This window comes from Dromaius novaehollandiae, chromosome 24 (genome assembly GCF_036370855.1).
Source record: "Dromaius novaehollandiae isolate bDroNov1 chromosome 24, bDroNov1.hap1, whole genome shotgun sequence".
Lineage (NCBI taxonomy): Eukaryota > Metazoa > Chordata > Aves > Casuariiformes > Dromaiidae > Dromaius > Dromaius novaehollandiae.
The window spans coordinates 1,647,403-1,664,975 of NC_088121.1; the positions used below are offsets into that span (position 1 = coordinate 1,647,403).

At 49.5% G+C, this 17,573-nt stretch overlaps 1 protein-coding gene across 5 annotated transcripts in view; it reads right to left on the reverse strand.

Moving 5' to 3' along the window:
* The window catches only part of PRDM16 (PR/SET domain 16), a 349,652-nt gene that overhangs the window by 69,042 nt on the left and 263,037 nt on the right, over window positions 1-17,573 (reverse strand). Inside the window, exon 1 of one of the 5 annotated variants that reach the window (XM_064525414.1) lies at window positions 8,656-8,733. The exons of the other annotated variants lie outside the window; for them this stretch is intronic. The gene's annotated coding sequence lies outside the window, so the exon portion shown is untranslated. Of the gene's footprint in view, window positions 1-8,655; window positions 8,734-17,573 lie in introns of those variants that run through there. 5 annotated transcript variants of the gene reach the window in all.

Sequence of the window (17,573 nt, forward strand, 5' to 3'; positions counted from 1 at the left end):
GCTCACCAAGCAAAACACCTGGTTCAGCGTTACTTTAAACAGACTGGAAGGCCATCGAGACTTAACGTCATTGCTCTGCAAGCTTGTTGCAGGCCTTTCAGCAACGATCGGCTTCTGGGATTTTGCCACTTTTAGCAGCAACACGTGCTTCTTGGAAAGGGTAGATGTCATCCTACAAGTACCTGTTCCCTGGTGCAAAGGTGCCGAAGGAACCGGCAGGCGCCCGCAGCAGCCAGAGCGCTCTGCCCGACCGCTTCTGCTACCGCCCGCTCGGCCCGCGCAGGCCCTCGGCAGGCTCAGCGGCGCGTCACGGCGGGATGCCAGCGCCAGCGAGGTCTGGCCTTACAAGCATTCACATCTGTGCTGCTTAGGCCCGAAAGCAAATGATTCTCGTCCGAAGTTATGTAGCATCATTTTTAACTACGTTAAAGAGAAGCTTACTACATCCTTAGGTACATGGCACCATATGCAGTACAAAACAGCTTCTTTCTGCTGTCCATAAATGCTGCAAATTAGGAGTCAGGACCCCCAGATCATGTGGTTGTCTTAAAATTCACGAGATTATAAAAAGCCTACTGCTGAGTTCTTTTTGGTTTCGTTCTGTTTTCTGAGTCTGCTGCCTGTAATTGATTCACCTTGGGGGGTTTTCTCCCCACCTCAGCAATTAAGAAACCTGAGGTTCTGTCCTAATAACCGTCTCCAGGAACCAGGGCTTTACACGAGACATGGCAAGACATGCATCATCTGTTACGACAGAAATCAAACCGGAGAGATCCGTTCCCTCCCCTCCCTCGCACTCAGAAGGTGCCAGTGCTGCACAGAAAACGCAGCCTATCTTAAGGCTAAATTCTGCGCTGCTTCTTTAGGTGTGTTTGGGGTATTTTGCTAGATCAGTGTTTAAGGAGGTTACTGCTGCTTGTTTTAAATTATTTCTTGTTACTACATCTTTATTTTAATAATGTTTTGGGAAAGGAGCTGTGGAACACCACTAGCGTGTAGACCTCTTCAGAATGATTTATGGAAGCACTGAGTGCCAAAACCATTTGCCACATTTTACACACTGGCCAAAAAAGTAGCACTGCATTTGAAGTAAAAACTTCAAATGTGCATTCATACTGCTAATATTAATTACAGCATAGCGGCCTTCTTACAGCTTTAGCAAAGTCCACCGAAGGATCCAGCATGAGCAGATCCGTACACAGGAACACGGTCTCCCGCGAGCCTCCTCCTCTGGAAGAGCACTGACTGCTACTTGACAGTCCTGGCAGCGCCTCTCCCTCTCCCTGCAAACCCCGCGCCCTCAGATTGTACTTGATCATTAATAATATATGAAACAAATTATAACATCAATTATCCAGATACCCCAGGGAAAGGTGAATGAATTCAGATAGCTGACGTTCTTGAAATTGCATGTATTTTCAACTTAATTAATAGATTTGGGGAGATATGGCCCAAGTTCAAGCAACAGGAAGATTCAGATAACTGATGCCAGATAATTAAGCCCATGTCATGTGATAGATTTGATGCATATGACTTCTGTGCCTCGCTCTCTCTAAACCTGAGAAAAGAATTATTCTTACAGCTCAATATACCAAGGCGTCCTGCCTTCCCGCTTCCGTGCTAGGGCCCTATTTTTACCTCAAACGCCTAAGCAGTCTATCGCATTGGCCAAATCAAACTTTCTGGCAGGGAATTAAAAGTCGTGGGCATCGAAATTACAGGGAACCAAAACCACCGGCAGGGACGGTGACGAGCAGCACACTACGGCAGAGCTGGTGAATCTCTCCAGAGTTCAGAGCAGGTCGCTGTGGCTCATTCTGCACGTAACGGTACTCATTCCTGCTGCGAAACACCACTTGGTCTCACTCGAACCTTCGCCCCCAGCTCTGTCTCACGCCCAGAAGCACCCGTCCAAGAGCACCTGCCGCAGCCGCTGCTCCCAGCGAGGCTCCGTGGGGGGACAGCGAGGGGACGGCTAGACACCCCCTGCAAGAGCTGGGCCCCCCCCCACAAACGCTGCCGCCGCCGCCACGGTCCGCGCCGGCAGAGACGACGAGAGAAGGCAGCCCTGGGGCACGCGGGCACCGCGCCTTCCCAGCACCCCCGCGGCAGCGTCTCCGTGTCAGACAGGACTCGCGGGGCGACTGCGCAGCCGAAGCCTGCGCCGAGACCGTGGGGTTTCTGCTCAGCTATGCCGAGAAACTCGGTTTCTACAGCTTTAGATCTCTACATCTTGCCAACTGTAAATTCAGTATTCTTAAAAATTAGATTAAATGAGGGCTAAAATTTACCAGCAAGGAGATAGGCAACACAGAGGATTATAATCCCTTCTTATTTGGCACATCAGAACGTATGATGGCAATCAAACAGCCCAGGAATATTAACCTGGAAGTACGCACTTCTTCACATGTTAGCTTTAAATGGCTTCAATTTACAGGCCAAAAGGGTGCATACCTTACACTTGCTGAACAGAGCGTAAAAAAAGAGAGACGACGAGGGAAAGCGAAGCGAAGCGAAGCGGTGCCCTCCCCCGCGGCGGGCCCCCCCGCGCCGCGGCTCACTGCGCCGGAAGCGTCCCCCCGCAAAGGTGCCGCAGGCGCGCGGGGAAGCAGAGGCCCGGTAACCTTTCTCAGCAGAAACGAGCGAGGCAACTGCCTCGCAGGCTGTTCTCGTGCTCTTTCGGAGGTGTGAAAGAGAGGGGTTTGTGAACCGGGCTGGCACTGAGAACAAGGACGGGAGGATACGGCGGGTCTCCCTCCCAAACCACGCAGCCGATCAAACCCAGGAACAGCAGCGCCCGCATAAAGGGCTCTGGAAACAAAGCCGCCATCTCACACCGAGCCAGAGAGAAATTTTCCCTTGATGTAGTTGCACTGTACTGCTCACCTCTCATAAAGCTGAGATGTGTGATTTCTTTATAGCTGATATTTACCGAAAACATTATCAAAAGAAGGTGAAAAAGGAGGCGATGAAGCTGTGCACCGGCTCCACAGCAGCGCCGGCTCCCGCCCCGCTGAGCCGCGTCCTGCACAAAAACGACCTACCGAGCTCTTCTGAAAAGATCCACACACGACGGCGGCAGGGGCCCTGCCCGCGCAGAGGCACACCGGCCCCCTGGGAAGGCCCCGCCCGGGACCGGTGCCCGGGGCGATGCCCAGGCCGCGCCAGGCAGATCTCGCCCCTCGGAGTCACGCGGGGCAGCGCCGGCAGAGCGCGGGCGGCCACGCCGACCCCACGAGCCGCACCAGCCCCCGCGGGGCGGGGAAGGACGGCCGGGGCATCGCAAGCAGCCGCTCACCCTGCCTTGGGCTGCTGGCGGGAGGAGGCGGACAGCTACTCTGCGCTGGGCACCGGGGGCTAGGGAGGCCGATCCTCAGTTGAGCCTCCCCTCCGCTCTGACCTCGGAGAAGTCGGTATGAAAACATCAGGTTTATCCTGTGCCTTTGCTTTGCAGCACGGGCAGCAGAAAAACTGGCTGAGTAACAAAAGCAGGGAAAGGAAAGCAAATCCTCAGAGCACTGCCGGCTCCTAGGGAATCTGCGCCTGTACCAGTCTGTCCCCTTAGGGAGGTGAAGATCCTCCATAGGCCCTAGGCGTTAAAGGAGAGCTCCTTCCATTGGGAATCCCCATGCACGATTCCTCCTTAATCCGAGTGTCACTGAAACGAAGACTTGGGACACCAGGGCTGGGCATCTTTGCCCAAAGCGGTTTGTTTCTGCACTAGAAAATGAGGTTTTGGAGTCCCTTCCCATCTGAAGACATCCTCAGATACCCTTCGCACAAGGGAAACAACTCTGACAGCTCCCTGCAAGGAAGCTTTATCCTTGCTCAACAGACGCATATAGACGAGTGAAGTGGCTTTTCTTCAGACTAACACGCTAAGTACAGGCCCGTAAGTCCCGACTTACCCACCCTAACTTGTAAGTAACTTTGCCCTCTACCAGAATTACTCAAACCGGAGAAGAATTCTACGGTGCTCGCTTTTCATCAAAATCTCAGATCCACTAATTTTCCTACGAGCTACACAATTTGGCATCCAAGGCAAGTCCGTAAAGCTGTTCAGATACACTTTGAGTACATCTGAAGGCGAAAGGTGCCAGGTCAATAACGTAAATTATTTACCAGTCCAGCAGCAACGACACAGTATTTATGACAGGTCCTGCAGGAAGCGTGTCCTGGTAACGAAGGTGTGCAGCCAAAAGGTTGGACTAGAGCTATCCACATACTTCTGCATCGCTAATATTAACAGCTCTTTATGAGACACCATGACATCCCTGAGCTGATCGTGTTTCAGTTTCTAAAATGTTCTGAGTGTTGCTATAGAATCATAATAGTTAGATACGTTAGATCATCTGGCCCACCTCCCTGCCCGGAGAGGATTACTCTCCGCAGTACATTTGCAAGCCATTTTTCCAGCACGCTTTTAAATAGCTCCGGCCTCAGAGGGTCCACCACTTCAGTGGGAGGCAAAGGAACTCCACAGCCCAAGTGAACCCAAATATTCCACTGCTCAATTTTATCTCATTACTGCCTCTTGTTACTCTTACTTATATCGGTCACAAGAAAACCCAGTGCCAGACAAGGTCTTGTTACGCTATTCACTAGAAAGGGAAATGACATGCAATATTCCTGGCTCACTGAGCATCTTATCTGCAGCTCTTTTACTTCCATCTAGGATCTAAAACAATTGCCTTCCTTTTTTGACATTTGCATCCTTCAGAGAAATTTGACTATTAACCTCTCATTCAATTATGTGGAAATCTCCCCCCCGCCCCTTTTTTAATGAAGCTCTAGGATCCTTCAAGCCAAAACTTGTTGCTCTTTTGAAAGTCATGACTAATGAAAGACTGATTCAATCATATCGTTCTAAAGCTTGATGATTTGACCTCTTCTCAGCTGAAACTAAACAAATATCTTGTCTGACATCACGAATTGCAATCTTATCACAACAAATTTGCAACCCAATCACCAGGGTAAATTGCATAGTCCCAAGTGCCATCTGGATGAACTTTACCCCAAGCCAATTCACCTACTTACGAAATTGTATACTCTTGGGAATTGACTCTAATGGTAAATCTGCCCTTTGAATATGCTGAGAAACCACATTTCAAAATCTCCAACTCAGATCTCATACCATCTCTGGGTCAAAAGATAGTTCAGCAGAAAGATGTTGTTAAGGTAACTGCTCAGATGGAAAGCCACGGCAAAGCGTCCAACAAAAGCTACGCGGATGCCTCTGCTCAGGCGCCTTCATTTAGGCAGTTCCAACACATCTGGTTCTCTGGCAGAGGGTCTCAAAACAGCACATCATCTGACGTACCATATATCTTGCAAGGCCTCAGCAACTCAGGTCTGAGTTATGGAGATGCCGGTAGCCTCCGCACAGAAATTTCTATCTTCTGCGGGCACTTTTCTCAAGTCTTAGAGACACTGCCAAAGAACTAAAGTCAACATTTTGCATTTTGATCCATCTTCTAATGCAATGGGAAAATATTTCCTCTGTTTTTAAAATGAACTGTTTTGAAGCCAAACGGCGAGAAAAAAGTTAGCAACATCTACCTTTTATAGCAATTTTGTCAACTCTCAGAAAGCCAGACTTCCACCCAGAAGACAGAGCCAAAGATGCCAAATATTTGCATTCCAAAATGGCCCCACTACAGTATGGGAACATGCTTCTGCTCTTAAAATAAAGGACTGTACGTGAGGAGTCTCAGGTCAGCAAAAGGGATCCTACATCCTTATCTGGATCGCTCTTTTCCGGCTAGTTAAACAGGGAAAACGTTTGCTCCTCGTACAGAATTTGCTTGTTATTGGGGTTTCGATACCATGACTATTACTGTAGTAAGTGAGCACCTACCGCAACACATGCACCTTTCCCCACCAAAACTCACTCGTGCCAGTCAAGCACAAGACAGGGCAGAAAACAAACTGCCAAGGAAAGAAGCTGTAGGATTTTTTAACAGTATGAGAGGGATAAAAAAGGACATCATTTCTCAAGTCAACCCTTTCACAGTCATTCCAAGTGTGAGGATGGCTTTCTCCCTTCAAAATGAATACTTTTCACCACTGAAATACCGTCAGAAAAAATTTCACGGGCTCTTGAAGTATTTAGAAGGCTCACCTGCAAATAATCTGAGTCTTCTTCATTGACAGATGAAGACACTTTTTGAGACAGTTTCCTTCTTAGCTTATTTTGAAGTTAAAAAGCATAGATTATAGAACAAAAGACTTCAAAACCTTCTTCAAACTACAATAAAATGTATTAATGTAATGCTAAGTAGAAAGCACCGTATCACCTTTTTAACCAGTTCTTTAGCATGCAAAATAATTGAAACATACCGAGAAGGTGACAATATTATCTTCATTCCCTTTGAAAATACCCACACAGTATGTTCAAGCATCTAGTCAAGCCTTGAAATGCTGCTGAAACAGTTTATTAAGACCTAATCCTACAGCCTTTAAAAAAAATCTAATAGCACAGTATTTCTACGGTATAAATAATTCTTCTGAGTATCTGGCAGCCCCACGAATTCTCTAAGGATGAACATAAATTCAATTATACCAGATTAAATCTGAACATATATAAGCCACATAACATTTTAATTGGGGCAATTCTTAACTTTTTTGGAAGAGCGAGCTATACAATAGTGGAGTCTACAAAGATGATACGACACATATGCTTTTCTCCCTTGAGCTGCCTGCTTTTATTAATCGCTGTGGCAGAGATATGTTTATATTGATGCTGTCAGTGTGTGAATAAAACCTCATGGACAAAAATGGTTTAATTAAAGTAGAAAAACGTGGTTTATGGGTGGTTAGCAAATCTGTTCTTTAAAGTCAGTAAAGCTTTCGTAAGTGATTAGATAGAAATAAATCTAAGGAAAACATTTGCACCAAATACGTCTTTTACGTTTTCCACTGGAGCGTATCCCGAAAACCCCGCGCAGGGGCACGGACCCAGCAACCGCCGGCTGCAGCCTCGGGGCCAGTTCCCGCGGCTTCCGCTCGCGTTTTCCTCTGCTCCGATAAACGACCTGCCTCTGCTGCTCCCTCCACGCATCTCGCTCTCGGTTGTCTCGTCACCGTAGAAAATAAGCCCAGATAACGCCGAAAGCCTTATCCTCTGCTTGGGAAAGGTAGCGACACTGGAAGGCCGCGACGGCTGCGGGCTGATGGCTGCGGGAGGCCGGCCCGGCCCAGCCCCGCACGGTCGGCCCCGGACGGCCGCAGGCAGCTCCGCCGGGACGCCTCGGGAGCGCCGCCGGCTCCGGCGGCCTCGCAGCCCCCGCCTCGAGCCCTGCCGCGAGGCTCCCGGCGCGGGCGAGCGGCACGTCGTCCCCCCGGGCTGCGCTCCGCAGCGGGGACCGCCGGCGGCCCATCAGCGAGAACACAACGCGCCGCTAGACGACGGCGAGGGGCGGCCATGCCAGGCCGGGCCGGGCGCGAGGGGCCCGCGGTGGCACCCGCTGCCCGGGGTGGGCGGCAGCGCTGCGCGGCGGGGCGCAGTCCTGCCATCGGCCCGCCCGCCTCCCTCCCTGCCACAATATTCTCTTTGTCGACGGACAATATTCTTAAGAGAAACGTAGCTGCGGACCAAAGCTGTGCAATCGATGCAGATCTCACATTCTAATGCACAAAAATAAATATCTGACCTCAAGTAAAAGATCCTTCGTTTGACACCCCTAATCGGTTTTTTTTATACTTGGAGCTCAGTTTTTACTGGACTGGGTCCAGTGATCCTATGGTAATGTAACAGCCTTTTTCTTGGTACGAACAAAAGTCCTTTTCTAGTCCTAAGGGCCAGCAAGTTTATCCAAATATTCTCAGTTTACTACTAGCCCCTTTCGGAATTGATAGACCCAATAAAAGGACACTTTGTACCTCCAGAAGCGCGCGGCCGGCAGCGGGGAGCAGCGGGCCCGAGCGGAGGGTCGGCGCGGGCGCCACGGCCGTCGGAGGGGCCCGGCTGGCACGGACCGCGCGGGCAGGGGCAGACCCCCCTTCCCTCCCGCCGCGACAGGGTACTCCCATCCGACAGCACCTCGGAAAGGAAATACGCTTTTAAAGCAGTTCCTCTCCCCAGAACGAATGTTTGGAAACGCACCGAGCCCCGAGCCCACCGCGGGCCGGGCAGGGGAGCGAGCGGGGCCGCGGGCTGCCGGGGGCAGGCACCGCTCCGCTCGGGGCACCGCGGCCCGGCGCCGACGAGGGGCTTTGCTCTTCGCTCAGCCCGTGCGCCGTGAGCTTGGAGAGGATTAAAGTCCCCGCGTGGAATTACAGCGGGTCGGGACAGAGAAAACGGACCGCAGCCTCCGGGGAGAAGCAGGGAGCCTCCCACCCTCGCAAGGGCGGTGCGGCGCCCGGCAGATGAACAACGCAAGTGGGGCATTTTTCACGTAACGGGTCATCCCTGGAAACAGCCGTACGCGGTCCCCAGCACCCGCTCAGCAGACGCTCCTGGCAGAGGGGGAAAGCAGTCAAGGGCAATTCTTCCTCATACTGAACTAGCTCAGGAACACAACATATCCAATCCCTTCAAACGATTTCACCGTCCTGTGACAAATTTTATAAATACTCGCAATATGAAGGGTCATTTTATTTACACACAGAGCAAAACAAAAATTTCAGCAGATAAATGTCCATAAATCTCCGTACCTTATTACAGCGACTGCTAAGTACAACGAGCCCAAGCGATCCCGGGAACACGTGCTGCCTCTCTGACAAGGGGTTTGTAATAACAGGCGAAGGAACATGCTCGAGACCGGCGCTGTAATTTCCATGGGGCTGAGTGCCACAGGTGCACTAATATAGGCATTAGTGAATGATTAGGCCTCGTAAAATATATGAATGCTGTTTCTTTAAGAAGCCATAAAATTTTATTGAGGAAAAAATCCATGTGTAAGGCTTTTGGTTTGTTTCATGCGGTCATTCAGAATTTCACTCATTTCTGACAGGACTATGATAATTAAAACTGCGGCCTGGGTCTGGTTTCTATAAAGTCCATCTGGCCTTCCGCGATGGAGAGTTTTGGAAGTATGTAATTGCCTGGGCAGCAAATAACTATTTTGCCATCCGCAGTAGTTTAATTTTGTCCCTGCAGCAGGGGAGCTAAGTCAGAGGGGCAAAAGATCATTAACGTATGTGGCTAAAAGAGGGGCTCCCAGAGCAGTCTGCTGGCCCGTATTTGTTGAAATGCTTGACACCAACGGGCCCCATTAATGCATGGGTTAGATACAATCTGTGGAAAAGGGTCTATTATAAAGGGATTATTTGGAAGTGTTCTGTAGCTGGGGGTGGGTGTGACTGAAGGACTTAAAACTGTTACATTAACCCTTAGGGCACTCCAAGCAGTAACAAACCTGGCATTAAAGAGCTGGTGTTTCTCACAATTTCTTCACTTCCCCCTCTCTCTGCCACGAGGTCAAAGAGATTAAAAACATCCATAAGGCGCTCTTCTGTGTTACAAAGATGAAGCTTGTTTTCTGTCCACTTTATGGCTGCAGCCAGCTCCCCCGCCTCTCTCCTTCATCCCAAACAGAATCATTAAAAAAGAAAACCAATCTCAAAAGAAAGACAACAGCAATTACTTAAAATATATATATTCGGCAGAAGAAAGCCAGCACAGATGGAGCGGCGACGGAAGACGCTCTGGAGCTCCGGCTAAGCATCCGCAGTCTGGCTGTTTATACTTCGCCTAGCTAAAAGCCAAGGTGGAGTTTCAGGAGCGCACGCTGAATGTCTCTGCTTGCGGGCCGCAAGACTCGGCCGCCTTTTGAAGGACTACGCTCTGCGTCCTTTCCCGGCTGGCACCAGGAAACACACGGATGAGCAAAGCTGCTTAAAAACTTCTCAGATTCTTAAAAACTTCGTAAAATCCGTTTAAATACAGATCATGGCAATTTTAGATTAAAGACCGTTTTGGGTAATTTCTTCATTTTGTCAGTTGGATGCACACATCTCTCCCACGGGAAACCAAAACCCGCATCAGGCATCGCGCGGCTGAGGCAAACGCAGTGACCAAAACCGGCATCACCCAAGGCCGGCGCGCTAACCAGCACGCGGAATCGCTCGCACGCTCCCATTTTCTTAAATGCACACGACTGAACTAGTCTCACTTTCCTCCCGGTGTTTAGTCTCACGTTTGTGCCCAGTGTGCACACCCGTGCAGTCTGAGCCCAGGGACACCTGTACAGGACTTGTAATGGTGCAAATGCTATTTCTGCTAACAAACCACCATGCGAGCAACCTGTCTGGTCTGTGTTTTGAACCCTGACGCTGATGCCAAATCCGCTGGAAGGCTCTTATGGCTGCAAATAGTTCCACGCGCACTGCCGAGCTCAGCTATGTGCTGTTCACCCAGTGCCTGACTTATTTACCAACTTGGTCTTTGGCTTCATTCGGCTCGTAATAAACAGCAGCTCCAGCAGAAACACGCTTCTGTTTGGCCCCAGAGTGAGGTACTGCTAGGCCAGCCATCTAGAAAGATGCAGAGATTCAGGATCGGCTCTGTTCTGTCACCTTGAGAGCTTAGCAGCTTTATTCAGTGGATAAGAGGCAGCAAGTGGCACAAACAATAATGAAAAGATCAAACACAGCAATGTCTGAGAAAATAAAACCTGTCTCAAGGTGGAAAACACACCGCTCCAGTGACAGGTCAGTCGAAATCCTGGCGCACCTGCCTGTCACCTAAACATTCGCATGTTCTTTGCACTGTGGCAAGGAGAGATGAAGGAGGGAAACACCAGAAAGAGGACAGTAAGTCCAGATACCGGGCAGACCCAATTTATCAGAAGCCAGAGCTTCATCTTCTTTGACTGCAGCCTGTCAACATGGCAAATTATTTACATAAGTGTGTATAATAATAATCTTAATGACTGTGATCATCAGCTATTTCAACTGCATTTTTCTCCGGAATAAGTCAATTTCGCTTTGCTTTCTTTTACACGGATTCATTCATTTAACATAATAAGATCTTGCATGATCCTCAAATCAATCACTTGGTTCACAGTGTGTTTACAATAGTACTGAGAACACGACAAAAACCCCAGCGCTTGTAAGCGGGTCCTGTTTCCTTCACCATTGTACCACAGCTAGATACAGGAATGTCAGCTCCTGGCTCTACTTCACTGGGCAGCCCTGGAAACTCTAAGAGAAAACATGTGCTTTTTAACTGTTCCCTCGATCCCACTTGAAAGAACAACAGCAGATATCGCAGTGGAAAACATGCTTTATAGGGAGTTATTGAAACCGCGATTCTTCCAATACAGTAGGACGGCGGCTTGCTTTGGCGGCACGCCTTCGCGCGCCGCAGCACTCCGACGGCGCACGCTACAGCCGGCGATGTCCAACACTTAAAGATGGTCTGCTTGGAACAAAAATTAGAAAAAAATGCTGTAAAACCCTTCTCTTACAGCGTATGAGCCCACTCTGCAAAAACATACGCAAACCAAGCAGACCTCCTAACTAGCGACCAAACGTCGCACGCGCCTTAGCGCGCAGGTCTGCTGCTCCAGAGCTCCGGCAGGCGTGCGACGGGCATACCCGAGCAAGCACACGCCAGCCTGCAAGGCGCGGGCACACGTGGGTAGCTATACACAGAAGTGACGAGCAGCCTCCTTCTTCTCAAGCAAGGCACTAAAATCGAAGCACCAGAGCCACTGCTTCCTTTCGAAAGACGAGTCTTAAGTATCATCCAGGAGGTCGACGCCTCCAAGATCACCACACCAGCAGGAAACGCAGCTAGACGCAGCCTCCTGGGGCGCGATCTTGTTACAAATCAAACCAAACGCAAGCTTAACCAATAGCATCAATAAAAAGGCAGGACTTCCAGATCAATACGGATACCGACAAGGTAATAAATGAAAGTTTAAGTGGGTTGAAAAAAGCCCCCGAAAGTTTAAGTGGGTTGAAAAAAGCCCCCGCCTAAAAGAAAGGCATCTAAACTGCGGGTCTGCAGCGCCTGCCACTCACCGCAGAGCGTGGCTGTGCAACCTCGGCTTGGCGCACGGCCCTTGCGCGCGTACAACCGTACCGCGGCTTCCTCCGCAGACCAGCGTTTCACCCAAACAGCAGCGCTCTCAAGCCCCCAGAAACTAATCACGGAGACAAAACAACTTTAAAAAACAATCCCCCCGAAATGCAAGCCTTTGGAGGACACCGACCTCGCGAGGGCTCTCGGGGCCTCCTCCCTCCGGGGCCCCATGCGGAGGGCTCCCCGCTATCCGGCGGCAGCCTCCCGCGCCAGACCCCCAACGCCCCGGCTTTACAACAGCAGCGAGCACGTGGCACAGATGAAAAGATACCTCCAGCTGCTGAACTGTGCGTCAAATAAAAAGTTTAGCTTGATCATAGTGTCTTTTTGGTTCATACACTATAGATGGTAGATGTTCGCAAGGAAAGGAAAATTGTCCCCTAAGATCTCCAGAGTTCGAAGGAGGCTTGCCACGTAAAACTACATATATTTGACAATCATCCACAGCAGCAGCGGTTTCCAAGCTGCATTCCTCTACGTAAGGTACAAAACAAAGTGGTCTTAGCAAACCAAGTACTTCCTGGGAGGTTCTAAATGCAAACTCGATTTTTGCATACGGTTATTCCTACAATAACGTATCCTAGATAATGGCCAGTAAAGGATTTCTTCATGCATGTATTCCTGTGGGTAAAGTCCTTTTCTTAATATGCTCTATGTAATAATACTCTAAAATGCATGCTGCAGATTTTATTGCCAATGCTTTTAATTTGATTAGACTTGCCATTGCCTTTATTTGACAAGATTAAAAACCAACTGGCTAGACCCTTAATCGGCAAGCCACACAGGGCTGAACGAACTCACCTTTATAATTTGTCAGCATCCTCTTTACAGAGCTATTCAGAGTGTGGGCAGAATAATTTACCCACATCAAAACAAAAGCATGCTCGCGCCGTAATAGTTTGCAGACAACTGCCCTGAAGATCATATTTTCCTATGCCAAAGTCTACACAGAAATCATATTTAGCAACAGTGCTATTTGCTTCTTGGAAATCACATCAAAAAAGATTTTATTCTCCTAAAGACATTATAGACACATTAAACCTATGTCTTTGCTAAATCAAAGAGAGTGAAATTTTGTTAGAAAAAATAAGAGCGAGATTGCCAACAATCCTGAAAAGGTCTCTCAGAGAGAGAGAAAAAAAGCAGAATAAAAGAAGCTGTGAAAGTTTAGGAGGATAAACATTGATGACAGGTGGAGTAGACGCTGAAATCTGAACTCCAAAGTAACGGCAAATAAAGATTTGTTACAGATGGTTTTAATATGACCTAACACTAGGATGCCAGCTACAGTATCACTTTTTACTGTAGGCTGGACAGAACTAATAATACAGTTATTGAAACATGTTACACTAGCACAGACACACAAGGAATAAAAGCCCTTTAATACACATATATTATCATCTAAGGAGAGCACCAAAGGATCAATAAAATGTTGCTGAAAAGGGCAACAATGCACATCTTAAACAGGTAAAGTCAAGTAAATCTCTCATACACAGACACACACGTGTAAGTGCATCTCTGCATACATGCCGGGGTGTGTGTGTGCGTGTGTGATGGAAACGTTCAGTCCTGGCACGTGTTTAATTTGTGCCACTGATTCTGGAAAATCTTCTTCTCTGTTTTCTAAAGACTGCATTTGACAAATGGGTTTTTCCCCCTTCACCTTTGCTAAAAGAAAGCACAAGGCGACAATATTAGCGCTAGTGGTTATAATTGTTTCACAATGACTTTTCAGAAGGGAACATTTGGCCATTTTTCAGCTATTAACAATTTTCTATTCTATTCAGGGCACCGAGAGTCCATTTCCTTCAAAGTGGTTTGAATTGTGTGTCACACCCTCCTCCCTCTCTTGGCATGAATCATCACGTATACTGTAGTGAGTTTGTGGAGAAAAGAAATAAGGTAAAAACTGCATATAATTCCCTTTTGTTAGGTCAAATTATCTCCAACGACTACTTCTGCTAATAGAGCAGGGTTTGTTTCACGCAGACGCAGGCCGGCCCCCCTCCCCGGGAGCGCTGCTCGCGCGGCTCCAGGACGCTGAAGGCCGTTCGAAGCGGCCCGCGACGAGGGACGGCGCAGGGACCCGAGCCGCCTTCCCTCCCGCCGGTGCTGAGGGCGCTGGGCGCCGGGGAGGCTGCCCGGGCCGGGACACGGGACCGAGGAGCCGCCAGGCTCGGGCCGGCCCCGGGTGCAGGCGGCCGGGCAGCGACCCGGCGGCAGGCAGCTGCTGCCCGCTCCGCCTCGAGCCCCCGGTCCGCGGTCCGTTCGTGGAGGATGGAGAGCCACGACCCTGCCGCAGCCTCCTCGGGCGCGCGAGACCGTGGGGCGGAAACAGCCTCGTCTTGATCGGCTGGACGAGAGGGAAAGGGCTCATCCGACTCGCGGAGGCGGAAACCTCTGTGCTGACCATAGCCAAACCTTTCCCTTCCTTACCCTCCCCAGCAGAACCATGCTGCAGAAAAGCAAGTGGGCCAAGCCTGTCCCTGCTTGGAGCCTTCACCTCCTCTGTAGCAAGAAAAGATACCGCAGAGCTGGTTGGACGTGTTTAAAGCCTTTGCCGAGTACTCTCGAAAGCAGCCTAACATAATGCAACCATGCTTCCGCTAGGGAGCAACACAAACCTTCGGAAAGGGTTGGGAACGGATAAAAGCAGAGCACAGATGTTGGGCTCAAGGGCTAGAGAGAGGTGCGTGGCACAGCACGTGCACGTTTACTGAAAGGCACCTGGGCAGCATGAACGCTGCACGGAGGACTTCACTCAGAACTGCAGACCCCTCCAACCCGGCGGCCCTTCCCTGGGCAGAGGCAGACGCTGCAGAGCCGAAGTGCCCGGACGGTAACGTGCCAGCACGGAGGAGAGATCAGGGGACGCACGGCCCAAAGAGCAAACCAGCAAGCCCAGAGACTGACAGAACTGGCAAGAGAGGATAAAAAGAAGATGCAGATCAAAAAAAAAGGTTGGGGGGAACAAGAGGCAGTAGCAGTGGTGGCAGCAGGGAAGGGGTACGATACTGTCTATTAAAAACCGCGACGCTGGGACTGGTAAAACGGACAGATTGCAAGTGGGGGGTGGAAGTCCTCACTCCAGAAATCTTTTTACTACGTTAATTTTCAATTCCTCCTCACTTTATCAAAATGTAGCCCCTGGAGCTTATATTTGGCAATACGGGTCCCTCCTTCATGCTGTTTGCTCTCCGGAAAACTTTAGCTGAGATGCTTTGAGGACGCTTGCAAGCCAGGGAAGGACACGCCGATCTGCCCACGCTCATCACGTCTGGGGCCCTGTGCCTCAGAGCCAGCAAGATTTTCTGACCCCTTCCAAAATTTCTCCGTGCATTTCCACATTGACATACACTTCAGGTGGAACGCTGAGCACAACTCCCGCACAGAAATTCGGTTTATTTAGAGCTCCCAATTTGTGGTGGCCCGTTGTGTCCAAGCACCTATACGTGGGAAACCAGCAGACGACTGTCACTACTAGCAGCCGTATCTGAACTGTATCAGTGATCACTCAAATCGCAGAGTCCTGCGTTGCTGCAAGTCGCCTGAAACCTGGGGTGACTCCTCTGGAAACAGCGCCCGGCAGAGACAGGGCCTGGTCACCCTGTCACACAGTCCGCCACGAGCACCTGCTGAGCCTGTAGCTCTCGGCTGATGCCACGGTGACCGTATAAATAGCTTTCTCCTTCCTTCGATACTCAGGGGTATCAACACTCAGAGGTGATGGAGAAAGGGGAAGAAGGCTCTTCTCTTACTTCCACCATAAACTCGTTGTTCGGGCAGCTGGATCTGCTCAGATCCAGTAAGACAGGATCTTCTTTAGGGGAAGCGGTCGAGTCCCTGAGGACTGCTTCTGGTGCTGAGGACTGACCTCCACCCCAATTTCTGGAATCTCTACTTCATTTCAACAGCACAACCCAGCTGAAATGCATTTGGTTGCTACATCTTAGTCTAGACTCCAAGCATATAACACAGTTGGCAGTCCTAAGCAGTCCTGCCAAGATCTGGGACAACTAGCCTACCGCACCGCAATTCCAGGAGGATTTGGGGGTTTGTTTGGGTTTTTTTTCCACAATACAGTAAATATGAAATACAAGTCAGGGTAGGAAATGCTGCATTTTTGCTGTTCTTCCAAGTATCAGGTGGCTTATCTATTTTTCATTGTTGCTTCAGTTATTGGCTTTTAGAAGGACAAATGCAAAAGCTACTAAATAAAAAACTTAGCAAGATTTTCAGAATTGGCAAATGCCCTGACATTTTAAGCCATACATAGAAAGACACAACATAATGGCAAAAAAAGAATCCTTAGGTCAGTAATACACTGAACTAACTGTATAAATGAAGCTGCTAACGATCACTTCATCATATCAGCCATTCAAAGAAATTAATACAGCTAATGCCACATAAAAGAAGATGCAGTCTGTCAGAATGTATACAGTAACATATAGAGATTTTTCTTGTCCTTACTGAGGATGTATTCTTATGACAGGCATGGAGTAAAACAAGAGAAAGACCAGTGAAGACTGTCTAAATGCAACATGTGAAAAGCAGGGGAAAAAAAGGCTACTGAGCAAACGGAGCCTTTTGTCTGCTGCCAAAGTGCTGAGCAGGACCGGGGACTGTTCCTGCCCGATCCCTCTCTCCCAGCCTGGCCAAAGGGACCCTTGCTTACTGCCTTACAGGCTAGCTAGTTACGCAGGTTGGTTTGGAAAAAGTCTGCGTGGCGGGGAGAAAGTGCCGACAACGCGGGTGTCCTCTGGCACTCGTCCGCGTGGCTCAGAGCGGGCAGGCTCACCTCGGCAGCGCCCTCGCACCAGCACTGCCGGCAAAACACCAACGCAGCGGCGGCCCTGCTGGACTCAGCAGCCGTTCCCCACGTTGCCAGGAAAATCTCCCGCAGTTGCCTCAGAACTTTGTAACTGGCGGCGGACAGCTTTCGCCGCACGCTGCTCCGGCGGTGCCCGGCTCACCGAGAGGGGCAGCGCTTGTCACCGCCGGCGGGCGGGCGGGCGGGCGGGCGGCAGAGCGCTGGCCGCGGTGGTGCTCCGCAACGCGGAACGCTGCATACGGTCATCCATAAACCCAACATCAGTAATAATAAAATTTTACCACTCACCTTATGTAACTTTTATTTTACACTCGATTAACTTTTATTACCAACTCCAAAGAATAAAGGCATTCTTACTTACTGCAGAGAATTAGAAACAGTCTTTTGGAGGAAAAAAAGGCGCATTCTACTGTTAGGGGCTGCATTCCCTGGCAGCTTGGAAATATTAAGAGCAAATATAGTTCAAAACGTACATATCTAATTCACAGCTAACAGAGAAGGAGCCTTACCTTCCTTGAGTCTTGACAAGTAACCCCGTGCTTTACTAACACGTTGTGCTTTGCACTTCCAGGATCAAATTCAAGCCATATACTGAAGAAATCCTCCAACTCTGCATATACCATAACGCAGTATGACAGCAACTCATCTAGCAATTATCACTTTTCAGTTGCAGCAAAAGACGACCCGACTGCATGAAGTATTTAAGATCGT